At 41.1% G+C, this 16339-nt stretch overlaps 1 long non-coding RNA gene across 2 annotated transcripts in view; it reads left to right on the plus strand.

Moving 5' to 3' along the window:
• The first annotated feature begins 15821 nt into the window (after nt 1-15821).
• Nucleotides 15822-16339, plus strand: part of LOC147028231 (uncharacterized) — a 72983-nt gene continuing 72465 nt past the window's right edge. For both annotated transcript variants that reach the window (XR_015057477.1, XR_015057478.1), the window contains exon 1: nt 15822-16276. This is a non-coding gene — a long non-coding RNA (uncharacterized LOC147028231). The remainder of the gene's footprint in view (nt 16277-16339) is intronic.

Genomic DNA, 16339 nt, shown 5'->3' on the forward strand with positions numbered 1-16339 from the left:
CGAGAGGGGCAATTAGCTAAGGCCTGTACTCAATGGCACACCACCAGCACCAGCAACCCCTTCATCTGACATAACCATATGGAAAAGAGAACGAGATGCGGTAGAGGTTTTATTCCTTAATATGTGGATTAAAGTATTTCATGCATTTGATGGTATTTTCATAAAAGTTCCCCAAATATGTCACAGTCATGAATTGCATAATCTTTTAATATTTATTTCAATAATTGTCCTGAATACTCCCACAATTTTCACACAGTGATGTCACTTTAACATGTTCGAGTTTCTGGCTATATTGTCAGCAACTGGGATACTTTGGACACTTGTGTATAAATAATGAAATGCAGGAATACTCTATCCTTGATCATACTATCACACATACTTTATCCTGCCTTTATATTTTTAAACATATGGCGTCTTTAATAACCATTATGAAGATTAATTGTAGTGTCGAACAGGTTGAAACTAGTACAAATGACAAGCTTAGTGTAATCAAAAACAAAGCAATGTATAGACTGACAAACCCATAACCAAAGCAATGTCGACCCAGAAATATTTTATTGGAGGATCATATCTCAAAACAGGCAGCAAAGGGCCATCTGGGTGTATTCTATGTAAATCAAAGCATTCCTGAGCATCACCAAGCTCATCATGATGTACAAGGCTTTCATGTGGAACTCAATGGAATATCGTTCCCCACTCTGGACTGGTGGTCCTGTTTCCCCCCCTTGCTCCTCTTGAAGTAGTCGATAAGAAGGCTTTCCACACAATTGGTATCTCAAGGTGCAGGTGATGGATTCCCCAGGACTGTGACTCTCCCACCAGAGGTGGATTTGTGTGCTCTTCATATTATGCAAGCTTACATCTGATCTTGCTCCCCCGGCTCTCTCCTTCCTCTGCCCTCTCCGAAACATCCCCAATAGGATGTGTTTCTCAAGGAACCATCACTTGCTCACCCTCCCAGAATCCAGGCTCGTGGCCCACTTGCATTCATTTGTCCCCTTATTCTTCCAATTGTGGATTAGTCTCCACGTGTCTGTTGTCTCGTTTCGTCCTCCTCATCTCATGCGCTCACCCAGGCACATCCACAGTCTCTTCTACACAAGCTTATTCTTTCACATTCAGTTCCGATCTGAGCCATTGCTATCTATTCTTCTATTGTTCCTCCTTGTGTATGTTTTCTCCCAATCCTTGTGTGTGTGCCTCCAACCCTTCTCACAGCCTCGACCCTTGTATAAAAAACAACAACAAAGCAATACAAATGGCCAGTAACTGAATAATAATTTTCATACACATACTTACAACATAATTAACTTTTATAACAAAATGCTTTAAAATCCAAATTATCAAGAAGTATTTCATCACATTTTAAAATAGACCGGTTTTTTAAATATTTTTCTGTATAAATAAGCTTGTCTCCTTTCCCATTCTGGAAAACAACCAAGCAGATAATGAATGTTTGAGTTAACTGCACAAAGCCCCTTGTGGCCACAACCTGTTTCGGAAGCTTACATAAATGTGTATAATTAAAAAGAATAACAGCTTTGAGCGTATATAAACGAACCGTAATACTATGTTTGTGGCGCTAATTCCACATGGACTTTATTTAACATGAGGCAAGGCTATGAATTGCGGACATTCCTTCATTGCATCAAGGACAATGATTTTGAATTCATGCCACATTGAGATGTGGGATGATTATGGAGAAAGGACACAACATGAAGTACAACCGAGATAATAATGGAGCAAATATCATGTTGGTTTAATTAAGTTTATTCCCTCAATATATTGTCTTCGTTCCTCCAGCAATAATTGCAGATTTGCTATTATATGTGTGTATACAGTGTGTTGTCACAGTCGTCGGTCATTCCAGTTGCCCCGATCGAATACAGCGAGAGGCGTCAAAGCAACTGTGACAGTCACCCGTTTGGAAGACTCCCTGCCGGATCCTCGTGTCCATGGCCACGTTACTGCATAGATTAGGGTCCCCAAAATCGGGTGAGTGTCGTGCCAATAGGCGTCACGTGTCTTTATCTAATTAACTCGAATAAACCTGAAAGCCATGTGATGCGGTCATCTCACGGTACAGAGACTGCAGCCAATCACCCTTAACGGGACTTGTTAAAACAAACACAAAACACAAAATGAAACGACCAGGACAATCAGAATTCACCTGCGACCTAGAGTAATTCAAGAAGGAAATGGTACATGAGTAGGGAATTTCAAAGAAGCAATTCAAAACAAACTAGAACTTCCACTTCATAACTGCTGGCAGTGATGACCAGGTACCCAGACGTCCGCCTTCGATACAAATACAGTACCACCAAATGAGGCTCCACACGTTTCTCTGTGATGCAGGAATCACAAGTTATGGACCGAGGAACGGGCCACGTTCCATCTATTTATTTTGCACACATTTTACCATTTTTCCTGGGGCCATCATCGGTATCAACTGAATTGCTATTCCTGTCCCCTCAAACGCATGCAGGTGCAGCCAAGTGAGCCTTCTGGAAAAAAAACCAACAAATCTAAAGTTCTCAGATTCAAATAATTAAATAATTCTGGCTGCCAAACCAAGTGGCCGATCGTGTTGAAATTTTAAACCTACGTTCCGTATCTCGGCTAGATTGTATTTGTAAAGTTTCGCAAATATTGTTGCAGCAGTTCCAGAGTAAATATTACTTAATATTTTTCCTTCAATCCAACATGGCTGCCAAACCATGTGGCCGATCAAGTTGAAATTGAAATCCTTCATTCCACATGAGTGCTCCATCATAACTTTGAAGAATCACATTCATTGATACAGTAGTTCCAGAGTAAACATTAATTAATATTTTTCCTTCAATCCAATATGGCTGCCAAACGATGCGTCGTACATCAAAAGGGGGGGGGACTTTTTGTTCATCATGGAGAGGTGGTCATACATGTCGAGTTGGGCCTCGATCTGTTCAGCCGTTTCAGAGAAGAAGACTTTTCAAGTTATTAATTTTCAATCCAATATGGCTGCCGTACAATGTGACCTAGTACAACATAAATTTAAATTCTCCCTCTAATGGGGTAGTGGATCAAGCTTAAGTTTTGTATTGATCGTACAAGGTGCGTTTTTCTATCCAAGATGGAGGCCAAATCATGTGACTTGTGACATCATAATTTTACCATATATGCAGACATGGTGGTATATGATAGTTGCCAAGTTTCGCTTTGATAGGATAAGTGGTTCCAGAGAGAACATTATTTAATAGTGATACAAATACAGCCCTGCTTCGATACAGTGCGGGACTGACGCGTTACGAACTGGGAAGCACAAAGTGTTCAATCCATGTATTCCGTATGCAGTTAGCCCTTTTTCCTGGGGACATTGGCGGTATCAATTAAATTGCTATTCCTGTACCCTCAAACGCATGCAGGTGCAGCCAAGTGAGCCTTCTGGAAAAAACAAATCTAAAAGTTCTCAAATTCAAATAATTAAATAATTTTGGCTGCCAAACCGAGTGGCCGATCAGGTTGAAATTTGAAACCTATGATTCACATGTTGGCTCGATATTAATTTTGAAGTTTCACATATATTGACACAGCGGTTCCAGAGTAAATATTACTCAATATTTCCCCTTCAATCCAACATGGCTGCCAAACCATGGGGCTGATCGAGTTGAAATTTAAACCCTTCATTCCCCATGACTGTTCCATCATAAAACTGAAGTTTCACATTTATTGATGCAGCAGTTCCAGAGTAAACATTAAATAACATTTTCCCTTCAATCCACTATGGCTGCCAAACGATGTGTCGTACATCAAAAGGGGGGGGGGGGAGAACTTTTTGTTTGTCATGGAGAGGCAGTCATACATGTGGAGTTTCGCCTCGATCTCTTCAGCCGTTTCAAAGAAGAAGACTTTTAAAGTTATTAATTTTCAATCCAATATGGCTGCCGTACCATGTGACCTATTACAACATAAATTTAAATTCTCTATCTAATGGGGAAGTGGATTATGTTTGTTAAGTTTCGTGTTGATCGGACAAGGTGCATTTTTCTATCCAAGATGGCCTCCAAACCATGTGACTTGTGACATCATAATTTTTTATGGTATATGCAAGCATGGGGGGTAGATTATAGTTGCCAAGTTTCGCTTCGATAGGTTATGTGGTTCCAGAGAAAACATTATTTAATATAATTCTTGAATCCAACATGGCTGCCATGAATCCAACGTGACCTTTCAATTAAAATTAACAAAGTTATATTCTCTACTCATGTGCAATACGTATGTGAAGTTTCCCCTTGATCTGACCAGCCGTTCTGGAGAAGATGTTTGAAGGTTTTCAGGTAAATTCAATATGGCCGCCAAACCATGTGACCTATCAATTAGAAATTAACAAACTTGTGAAAGGATGTCTTGTGGAAAATGTATGTGAAGTTTTTGCCTCAATCTGTCCAGCCGTTCTGGAGAAGAAGATTTTTAAAATTTATTAATTTTCAATCCAAGATGGCTGATGAACCATGTGACTTATGACATCAAAAATTTACATTCTGCTTCCAATCCTGCAGTGGAACATGTGTGTGAAGTTTCGTGTTAATTGGATAAGGTTCGTTTTTCTATCCAAGATGGCCGCCAAACCATGTGACGTGACATCATAACTTGTACCGTATATGCAGAAATGGGAGTAGATTGTAGTTGCCAAGTTTCGCTTCGATAGGTTATGTGGTTCCAGGGAAAACATTATTTAATATTATTCTTGAATCCAACATGGCTGCCAAACCATGTGACCTATCAATTATTCATAAACAAAATATTCATTACACGTGTGCAATACGGATGTGAAGTTTCTCCTTGATCTGACCAGCCGTTCTGGAGAAGAAGATGCTTGAAGGTTTTAGGGTAAATTCAAGATGGCCACCAAACCATGTGACCTATCAATTAGAAATTAACAAACTTGTAAAAGGATATCATGGGGAATGTGCAGGTAAAGTTTCGCCTCAATCTGTTCAGCCGTTCTGGAGAAGATATTTTTAATTATTTATTTTTTTCAAAACAAGATGGCTGCCGAACGAAGTGACCTATGACATCATAATAAATTTTTTCTATGGTGATTTGTTGTGTGAATGACGCTAAAGAAATTTCAGATTTTTCCCATGCAGCGTTCTACTTGACGAATTTTCACCGGTATACCGCTTCACAGATGATGTCACGAAAAATCACCCGTGTTCCCCATGGGGAGCTTATTAAAATGTATGAAGCAACATTTTTTTCCCATTGCACGGTTTCAGAGATACAGAGGTCCAAAGTTTATCGTTTTTTTCAAAATAGCGCCCGTACCACATGACCTATGACGTCATAATTATCAATTGAGTATGCTATCAAAAAAGATACATACTATGGTGAAAATTTCGTGTCGATCGGACTTATTGTTCCTGAGAAAATTATTTTTAAAGCGAAAAAGCCCACAAATTGCTGGCGGAAAAAGAAAAATAATAAATAAACAGAAGAAAAACAATAGGTTACCCAGTCCATTAGACGGGGTACCCTAAAAAAGAAAAATCAGAAAATAAACAGAAGAGAAACAATAGGTTACCCAGTCCATTAGACTGGGTACCCTAATAAGCAAGTACGTAATAAATAAATTTTGACCTTACCCATGATTCCGACATATGTGCCCATGAACCAACGAAGAAAGGCAGATCCTTAATTATCCTTTGTCCTTCAGGCCCAATCAATCACACCACAGGAGATGGACATAGAGGCTGACAGGACGGAAATACCTCGGCTGTGCCCGGCGGAACACAGCAGGAACTGATGCGGGGTGGCAAAGCGAAAGCGCGTTCTAACACAATGTGGGACTTGAGGGCGGAGGCGTGGCTGGTTGGGTGGAGGCGCGGTGTTGCTCAGCAGCCCTGCAAGTTTGCACACCCTCTTGTGGAAATTGGTCCCGGCATCTGCTCTCCCACTGATCACGATATACCCCCGTTATATCTTCTGCCCTCACTGGCATCCGTGACGCACTTGGCCCATTTTTGCTTGGCCACTATTGGTTAGGTGCTTGGCTCCTCACTCACGGATATTGGGGTGCATCCTAAATGCAAACATTACAATGGGCCGTCTAGTAATTTAATATAAGCTTTATATATTTGATTAAGCGGATTGTGAAAGAGCTTTATATATTTTATGAGTTTGATTGATTTTGCATTCTGCAAACAGCTAACGAGATCAAGTAAACCAAGAATGAATGATCAGAATAAGCTCTTTATTTAACTGTTTACAGCCATCGTAACTTTTAATGTAAAACAAAATCCAAATTTCTTTCATAAAACTGTTATTTATTTTCTACTGAGTTGCAAGGCTATGCTAAAAGAAGGAGTTTATAATTCTAAGTTTTTATTTATTTATGTTTTGCAATACACAGTTGAGGCTCGTGGAAGGGCACGTACACAGAATGGATCAGGACATAATAGACAAAAACAGGATGCAAAACACATATCCATGGAGTGGACATGTTGGACACAGAAGGAAACTCCAAGAAGGGAAAACTGGAAAATTGGAAGGAGGAGGGATTTGGGTGTGGTTAATGATGGAACAAAAGATTGTGGTTTTGGATTGGGGCCAATCTGAGATGATGGTGAACAACTGTCTTGAAGACCTGGAAGGAAGAATGAGATTGAAGAGGATGTGGAAGTTGATTCCACAGGTGGAAAAAAAGAGGAATGAATGAGTGGAGGTGAGCAGTGATCCTGGATTTAGGGAGTTTTTTTTACCAGAAGAGGGTTGGTGGTGGACCATCTTAGCCCGACAGAAACCTAGGAGGGGGTGATAAAGCATGGAAAGAACAGAATGTGTAAGACCAGAGAGAAGGTGGTAGAATACAGAGAATCCACCGATCTGTCTGTGATGACAAAGTGATAAGCCCATAGACTCAGCTTCATCGTGGTGGATTCCAATAATCTTAAAGGCGTTGGTTTCCACAGCATCATGCTGAGCAAGATGCCAGCCCAGAGGGGAGAGCAGTCAGTGCTCCATCAAGCTGCAGATAAAGGCCTTGTCGGTGGATGGAAGTTTAGGCGGGCCAAGGAAGGACTTCCTACGATGGAGGAAGCCCAGTCAGTGACTGGCTTTGGAGGCCAACTTTGAAATGTGGTTTTCCCAAGAAAGATCATGGCTGATTGTTCAAGAGAGGATTGTTAAGAGGATTGTTAAGAGAAAAGGTAGGAGGGTTTGCCAGACAGTCCTCTCAGAGAGAGATAATGCGTGTGTGACATTTGTCAGGATTGAAAGAGATATACCAAGTGTTTGACCAGCTTGTGGTTTTTGTCAAGATCTGAAGGGAGGAAAGAGACTGCAACTAGCTGCCTGTCTGAAGGATGAGTGATGTCATGGCAGTTATGGTTGAGTCATTAGCAAATAGATAAAGAGGATTTTCCAGAGTGAGAGAGATTGTTGATGAAGATTAGGAATAGGACTGGGCCCAGAACACTGCCTTGGGGCACTCCAGTCTTGATAGGGAGAAGAGATAAAAGGATTTTGTTGAGTTGGCTACAAGGGTAGAGGAAGTCAGAAAGCCATGTGTGGAATTGGCTTTGGATGCCATAGTAAGAGAGTTTGGAGAGTAAAACAGGATGTTAGACTATCAAAAGCATGAGATACGTCCAGAGAGATGGCCCTGACATCGAATCTTCCATCCATTGTTGGGAGACTAGAAGCAGCATGTCTAAGGTGGAGTGACCTGATCTGAAACCAAATTGGTGATCTGAGGTGAGGGTGTTTGATAAAAGGAAAGATTTCATATCAACTGCAATGCTGGATTCCATGACCTTGCTGATGATTGTAAGTGAGCTGATAGGTCTGTAGTTGAGGGGTCAGACTTGCTCCTTTTTATGCAGGGCAATGATGTTAGCAGATTTCCAAGCAAACGGAAGATGACCTAGCACAAATGACAGGATGAAGAGGGCAGAGAGAGAGAGAGAGAGAGAGAGAGAGAGTGAGAGAGAGAGAGAGAGAGAGAGAGAGAGAGAGAGAGAGAGAGAGAGAGAGAGAGAGAGAGAGAGAGAGAGAGAGAGAGAGAGAGAGAGAGGAGAAAGAGGAGAGAGCAGGTTTTTAGGACACGTGAGCTGATGCCATCCGGTCCAGTAGCAGAGTCAGACGAACTCAAGGAGCAGTTGGGTATGACAAGGAAGGTTGAGCAGAGAGTTTGTGGTTATGGACACAATATTTCCAAGCAAACACAGAATTGAGGCATTCAGCCTTCTCACGAGCAGAGATGGCTGTGGTACCATTTGAAGAGAGGGAAGGGATGAAAAGTGAGCATACTCCAGAGACAGACATAATGAAATGGAAGATCAAGAAGGAAACCGAAGAAGTAAAGAGCAAAGCTGGAGTCATCAGGAGGAACCTGGATAGGTTTCGAGTTTCAGCCGCCACCCTACAACCCCCAGACCCATCCAGGTGCAGCCAATTAAGCCCTACAGAAAAATTTCTGCAAGAATTCACTTCTCCTTAGAGAGCCACAAAATGAAAGAGAGGAATATAGAGTAAAAGAGATGAAAGAGAAGAAAAAGCAAGAATTAGAATGAATAAAGAGAATTGCAAAAAAATCAAATCAAATCAAATCAAATAAAAAGTCGAAAAAGGTGTGGAAGGAACAAAGAACAAAGATGTCAGGAAGAACCCAGACAGATATATTTCAGCAGTTACTCCCCAGGCTAAAATGCAGCAACATGTACAAGCTACCAGAGGTCCATCAGCAGGGAAGCACAGTCCACACAGCATCAGGATATAACACAAACAATCAAACGGAAGACCAAGAAGGAACCCGAAGAAGTAAAGAGCAAAGATGGAGTCATCAGGAGGAACCTGGATAGGATTAGAGTTTCAGCCACTACTCCTCAACCCCCAAACCAATAACAGAGACAGTTGCTGTGAAACAACTTGCCTTCTCTTCCTGGAAGGAAAATCCGAACGAAGGCAATCTCAGTGCATTCCAAAAAGTCTGCAACAAGTGTGTGTCCACTCTCAGGGGAGCCAGAAAACAACATCTCTCCAACCTCAAGAATGAACTTTCAAACTTGTCTCTCTCCTCTAAAATCTGGTTGCGCCTTGTTAAGTCTGTCACTGGTGCATGCTCCATATCTTGTTCAGCTTGACAATGTGGAAACCAAGACCTTCAGAATTATTGGAATTTCCTGCGACGAAGCTGAGTCTACAGGCCGATCACTTCACAATCGCAGACAGGTCAGCAGTCTCTCTGTCTTCTTCCGCCTCCTTTCTAGTCTTGCACCCTCCGCTATTTCCGTGCTTTGTGCCTTTGGAGATCATCTCGCCTTGCCTTCCTCTACTGGTCTGTTTCTTCAGCTCTCGCCTCGAGGCCATATAAATACCACACCATGCTGCATGCATGTTTGATGTAGTTGTTAATGGCCTTGTAGCATACCTGCTTGCTGTAGTGCTTCTGCATGAGGAGCTTGCCTTTAACCAAACCCAGGTCTGCTTGGACCTGCAATAATACATTGCATTATTATTATTATTGCCAAATGGTACTAATATTATTATTGTTGTTAATATTATTAGTATTAATAAATGCTTTGTTACAATGTTATCATTGTTTTTTTTTATTTTGTAATTATAATGCCATGCCATGACCTATGAAACTGCTCGATACACCTGAACATGGCATGCATTTAAAATATGGGAATTCTTCCTGTTTCTTTGTAGTTAATTCGACTAATGAACTCAGCAACTCAAAACTTAATTTGACTCTATTTTCATTTTGAACAGCTTCCAGGGATCTGCTGCTGAGCACACTGGGGAAGCTTAGTGCTCTTTTATGTGGCTCCATCCATCCATCCTTTGGGACAATACTCTGTGCAGGGCGTTGGTGCTGCCTAAGCAGTCTCTTTGGCTATTGGGGACAACCCTGGATGGGTCACCACTCAGACACAGGATAACAGCAAGCTGGCACTCATTTTGCCGACCTCAGAAGGATGACTGGCAGAGTCAACCCCACCTGGTATTAATTCAACAGACAAGTGGGATTTGAACTCCGGATCCTAGGATCCCAAGCCCACAGCCCTAACCATTAAGCCAACACCAGGCATATATGCCTGCCCTGCCCCCCACCCACCCAATAGAAATTCCTGACTGTGCCCTTGCCTTTGGGGCACTATTGTTGACCTTTCACCCCAGACGCCACAAACCATAACTACACCACTGATGAGGTGGAAGGAGGAGAAAGAGGAGGTCTGCCAAAATGCTGCATGACCTGTTAGCAACCAGTGTCTGCCACACAAACACATTGTCTCTGCCTTGTTGATTACCAGTTAGGACATTTGCAGTCAGGAATAATAAATCAAACGAAAGGAACACACCGATTCTCGCTGTGACATGACACTGATGTTGTGCACAAAAATAGCTGAATGATGCGTAACTTCAAGTGCTTGTTTTGCTTTGGTGAGGTTCTACTGGGTCTTCCTGGCTTTTTGTTGTCTTGTACCAATCCAGTTTCTTTCAGGCATACAAAATGTACTCCACCTCACACCAATGTAGGAGATCTTCATCAACTTTTCTGCTCTTTTCTTCACAGTGTACCCTTCTCAGAATTTGGATCTTCACACACGGTTCTGTTGAAATTTGCTTCCTTGGCCCCATTCTGAACCCACCCATATACTTTCAAGCAAGGGATCGAGATGATGAAAAGCAATTTCACACTAGCCTGCCTGTTGCAGCATTGCTTGCAAAAAGTTTCAATATTTTTTAGGGCAAAAAAACCTTTTTTATTACAACAAAAAATTCAAAACACTTCTCGATGTACAATGTTTTTGGTTTTGTTGAATATTGCCGCCAACGTCTTTGTTGTTGCACATGTAATATACATCCTGCATTCTGCTGGTGACATTTCAATGGTTTCTGTGGAGAGCAACAACATACAGTTGGCCATGTGTGAAAACGGAACCAGGCAGGTACACTCAAACTCTTTGCAAAGTTTGATTGTGAGTCTCATTTATCATCATGCTAAATGCAAGCTGAACTGGTAACTGATGTCATTGCAAAAAACATGAGAAGGACTCCTCAGTAGGCTGTATTGCAATGCCGAAAATTAGCACTGTTTTGTGTAATCCTGCAATTGTTGTCTGCAGTAGTCATTCGTTGATGATGACAGGAGATCCTTCTGTATTTCCAAACTATTCAGCCTTGAGAACTGGGTGTTGCTTGCTAAGTTATGATATCTCTTTTTGTGTATGCCATCAATGATGTGTTACAATCGGCCCATTGTAGCGTTTCTTGGAATGTTATCAAAAGGCGGTCAAATTTTGACTGTACCATAGATTGCAGTCTTTGGTAGCCTTTTTCATGCCAAGAAAATATTTGCATTGACATCAAGGGGACCCATGTCAATATCAACAGAATGCAAATTACAAATTTTCTTTGTAAACTAAGTTTTTTGTTTTGTTTGCTCATTCATTTGCAATTGCAAAACGAATGTTGTGTGGATGACAGATGCAGGACGTGGAAACATATTGCTGACCGTGTGTAAATACGGGCTCATACAAGACACAAGGACACTCCAACATGCTGTAGGGTTTTGCCCTGAGCCTTGTTGATGGTCATACTGAAGGCTCAGCACACTGAAAACTGTCGATGCTGCCACTGGATTGGAAAGGTGTCATCAGTGGGCTTCAGTACAATGTGTGGGATCAGCACAGTCTTATTACCTCCACCACCGAAGGTGAAGGAGGTTATGTTTTCACCCCTTTCTGTCTGTTTGTTTATTACTTGCAAAATGAAGATTTTTTTCAAGTATATTAGTCAGTCGATTTTGTTATTCTATCCGTTTGTGTCTGTCTGTTTGTCTTTTTGTCACCTGCAGGTCACAATTTTAAACTGATCTTCACGAAACTTCACCACGTGGTAGAGTTTGTCATAAGGAAGAAGCCTATTGTTTTTGGGGTCAAAAGGTCAACATAGGCTAAAGGTCAACAACTGTGAGATTTCTAAAATCCTTAATTTTCATCCGATTGACTTGAAATTTGAAGAGGATTTATATTTCTGGACACTAAATTCAACGAGGCAATTATTTTTGAGGTCAGCATAGACCAAAAGGTCAACATAGGTCCAAGGTCAACAACTAAGGTGGTATTTCCAAAATCCTAAATTTTCATCTGATTGACTTGAAATTTGAAGAGAAATTATATTTCAGGTCAATTAATTGAACCAGCAAATTATTTTTGAGGTCAACATAGGCCCAAGGTCAACAACTAAGGTGGTGTTTCTAAAATCCTCAATTTTCATCCGATTGACTTGAAATTTGAAGAGGATGGATATATATATATATATATATATATATATATATATATATATATATATATATATATATATATATATATATATATATATATATATATATATATTTCAGGTCTGAATTCAACCACCAATTATTTTGGAGGTCTTCTTTGTGCAAAAGGTCAACATAGGCCAAATTTCTAAAATAGTCAATTTTCATCCGATTCACTTGAAATTTGAAGAGGAGTTGCATATTTGGTCATTAAATTCAACCACCAATTGTTTTTGAGGTCAAATTTGTTTTATGGATTTTACAAGTATCGTGCTCTGCCTGACGTCTTCTTCTCCTTTGTTTGTGTTTGGCTGTCTGTCTGTGTGCAGGATATCTCAAAAAGTTGTTGACAGATCCACATGAAATTTGGTGGACAGGTTGGGTGTGTGACAAGTTCGAACTGATTAGATTTTGGTGCAGATCTGGATCCGGATCCGACTACTAGAATTTTTTTAAGTGATTCTTCACCATTGAGAGATAGGGCCAAAAATGATATATTGCACATCTCAAAAATTTGTGGACGGATTTGGACGAAACCTGGTGGACACTTTGGGTGTATGACAAGGAAGAATTGATTCGATTTTGGTGAAGATCCGAATCCGGATCCGATAATTTCATCAGTGATTTTTCACCATTGAGAGATGGGGCTACACTATTATATAGCACGATATCTCAAAAAGTTGTGTGCAGATTCGAATGAAATTTGGTGGGCAGGTTCAGTGCATGACAAGGAAGAATCGGTTCGATTTTGGTGAAGAGCCAAATCCGGATATGGATACGATAGTTATTTAATTTTTAAAGTGATTGTTCACCATTGGGGGATACGGCCAAAGACGATATATAGCACGATATTGCAAAAATGTTTTGGGCCTGATATGTTCTCGTGGATCAGGCATTGCAGGGTGGAGGTGTGCGCTCTAACAAGTGCCCTTCTAGTTTGTCCCTGCAATTATTGTTTGCAATAGGCGGCCATTGATTATTTGTTGAACCAATAGTTGTGTGCCATTACAAAGACCATCATTTGGTGCCAGCTTATGCAACAGCATAAGAAGCATTCTGGGCTTCAAGCAGAGCATGTTTGGAGGAAGGCCTAAAACATCGAGTGAATTGAGGTACACGACTGGGATCGATACATTTTCTACATTCGTACAGTATGAGCACTCGAACAACATTTATAACAGTATCTTCACCTGGAAACCATGCAGCAACGTGGTTGTTGATCTCGTTGGTCATTACATTGTGTGGTGCCACAATCGCTCTCTCTTTGCCAACCAATGTGGATTGCTCCAATTCTTAGCAAGGTTGGAGAATCTTTAATGAATGTGGGCAGCAATATCCATGGTCATGCACATTTCAGGCAACAAATCAACGACATTATCGGCATTTCTTAGTTCACCATTCCCCAGTTGTTGAAGTCATTTGGTATATTACTTGCATAGTTTTGTGTAGCTCATAAATGTTAAGTGCAGCCAGAGAGCAAAACGTTTGACGCATGCATCCGATATTTGTGTCTGTGTGCATCCATTACCTTTTACTATTGGAGGACTTGATGGAAATCACTGCCAAATAAAATTATCTTGCTGCCAAATAGTGATGCCTCCTGATTTGTCTCAATGCTTACATTGTTTTAAGAGCCATACCTTTTACTCTCGACCATTTTTAGAGTTTACCAAAGAAATGTACTGTAGTGTGGAATGGTTAAGACGCAGCGTAAAAGTGTTACCTGAGAAGTGAAATGAGATTTTATGTTATTCATCATTCATGTGTGGTTGATGTTGCCAGGTTATTAAGTTTTCCTCCGACTGCTGTGCATGCCATTTATGAAAATGGTGACTTCATTAAATAAGGAAGAAGAAGAGGTACCACCAGATTTGATCGCTTCCGGAAGAGGTTTATTTTTTATTTAAATGTGTCTGGTATTTGTTTTATTTTATTTTACGTATACTCATGTGTAATGTGTATTTGAATATAACTGTCATTAACCAAAAAAGGGTAATATTATAGGTCAAAAGCAAAGGATAATGGTGAATGCTTAACATAGCACCAACATGGTGGACGTATGATTTTCATAATCACAATTGTGGGTGCAGTCAGGCCAACTGTCCAGTCAATGGGTTTTTACCGGAAGACTTCAGACGCATGCAGACCATTTCATTACATTTTTCATATATGGGATAGTCACTAGTTTGCAACTTTTATTGTGGTTTCTTGTAAGTTGCATAAATGGAACTAGTATTGATTACTTCAATAATTTATTATTTGCTGTAAAAAAATCCACAAACTGTTTCCTACATATTTTCTTCAAAGTAAGTGGACATCACAAGCACAGGATAATATAATATATGTATATATGTATATATAAATATATATATATATATATATGTATATATATATATATAAATATATTTGCGGTCACGGGTACTGAGATACCAGCTTGTCACTCAGGGATTAATCCCCGGTTGTCCTCGGAAGAGCTGGACTTGGGGCCACTACTCACAATTGACGTTGTGGTACGGTGGGTTGTTTTAGAACCACAAACGCCACCCAGTTAACCACGAGTTCCAATGTCTGCCGTCTAATTATTCCATTTAACTGGAGGCCATGTGGTTACCTATCTGAGCGGGGAGTGCGCCCTCGGCAATGCACCAATATTATCTCGATTAGATTTTAATTTTGGCAACTGAGCGTTTTAACCGCTGGTGCGTGCCGACTATTTTTTGGTCAAATCTGTGGTAATTACCTCCCAGTGCATCTCGGTTCAGACAATGCTAGACCAATGGAAGGAAAGGACAAACATGGATAGGTTGGAAATCGACAAATGATTTATTAATAATAAAATAAATAAATAAAAATAACTTCTTATTTGCTGAGGTAAAAAAAAAAGAATTTCAAAGCAAAATCAATCAAAATGCCAGGAAAGAGAAAAAGAGCAGATGCTTATCGGGGGTTGACTTACTTACAGCTAAATGCAGACAAGGGTACCCAGCAGATCATTCAGGGGGAGGGGAGGGGGAGAATCATCTCGCTCACCAGAAAGTCGTCCGTGAAGCGAAAACGTCCTGAAATGCATGCGTGAGTGTCACGTCCGTCGCCAGCACCCAGCTTTGCCGTGCACCCTTGAACGCCAGTTCTAATCCAGTCGAAGTCTGGAGGGTACCGAGATTGTCCGTCGCGGGTTTAGACCCTGGTGTTGTTGGTGACCGACCGTGCCTCACTTGGCGGCGCTGCTCACACCCACACCACACGCTCGTTTGTCGAAGCACTGGGAAGGACAAATTGTCTCGTTGGTGCTGGTCAGACACCCACACGCGCACCACACACTCGCTTGCCCAAGCACTGGGAAGGACGAATTGTTTCGTCGGAGCTGGTCAGACACCGCTTCTTGCTCGCTTCTCTCGCCCTCTGCTTTTTCCTCTCTCCTTTCGCTTTTTCTTTTTCCTCTTTCACTTTTCTCTCCTCACGCTTTTCTCTTCTCACGCTTTTCTCTTCAGAACGCTTTTCTCTTCAGAACGCTTTTCTCTCCTCACACTTTCTCTTCTCACGCTTTTCTCTCCTCATGCTTTTCTCTCCTCACGCTTTTCTCTTCACACGCTTTTCTCTTCACACGCTTTTCTCTCCTCACGCTTTTCTCTCCTCACGCTTTTCTCTTCACACGCTTTTCTCTCCTCACATTTTTTCTCTCCTCACACTTTTTCTCTTCAGAACGTTTTTCTCTCACGCTTTTCTCTTCTCACGCTTTTTCTCTTCACGCTTTTCTCTGGTCACGCTTTTCTCTTCAGAACGTACCTCTCGCTCGTTTTTATATCTCCGGCCCGTCTCCGTGTGGTGCCGCCCCAAGCTCACTCTGCCCCACTGGTGCATGGTTGCCATGACGACACGTGTGCTCCAAAACAAAGGCGGGCGTCGGAGCTCACGAAAGATTGTAGCTGAGGAAGAATGGGGGCGGGCTTCAGAGCTCGTGAAAGAAAGGTGTGTAAACGTGTCTGTCGTAAAAAATAAAAATAAAGCATCCCATAAGAGAGGGGATCTATC

This window comes from Eptatretus burgeri, chromosome 4 (genome assembly GCF_056783735.1).
Source record: "Eptatretus burgeri isolate ZD-2024b chromosome 4, Ebu_testis_v1, whole genome shotgun sequence".
In the NCBI taxonomy this organism is placed as follows: Eukaryota; Metazoa; Chordata; class Myxini; order Myxiniformes; family Myxinidae; genus Eptatretus; species Eptatretus burgeri.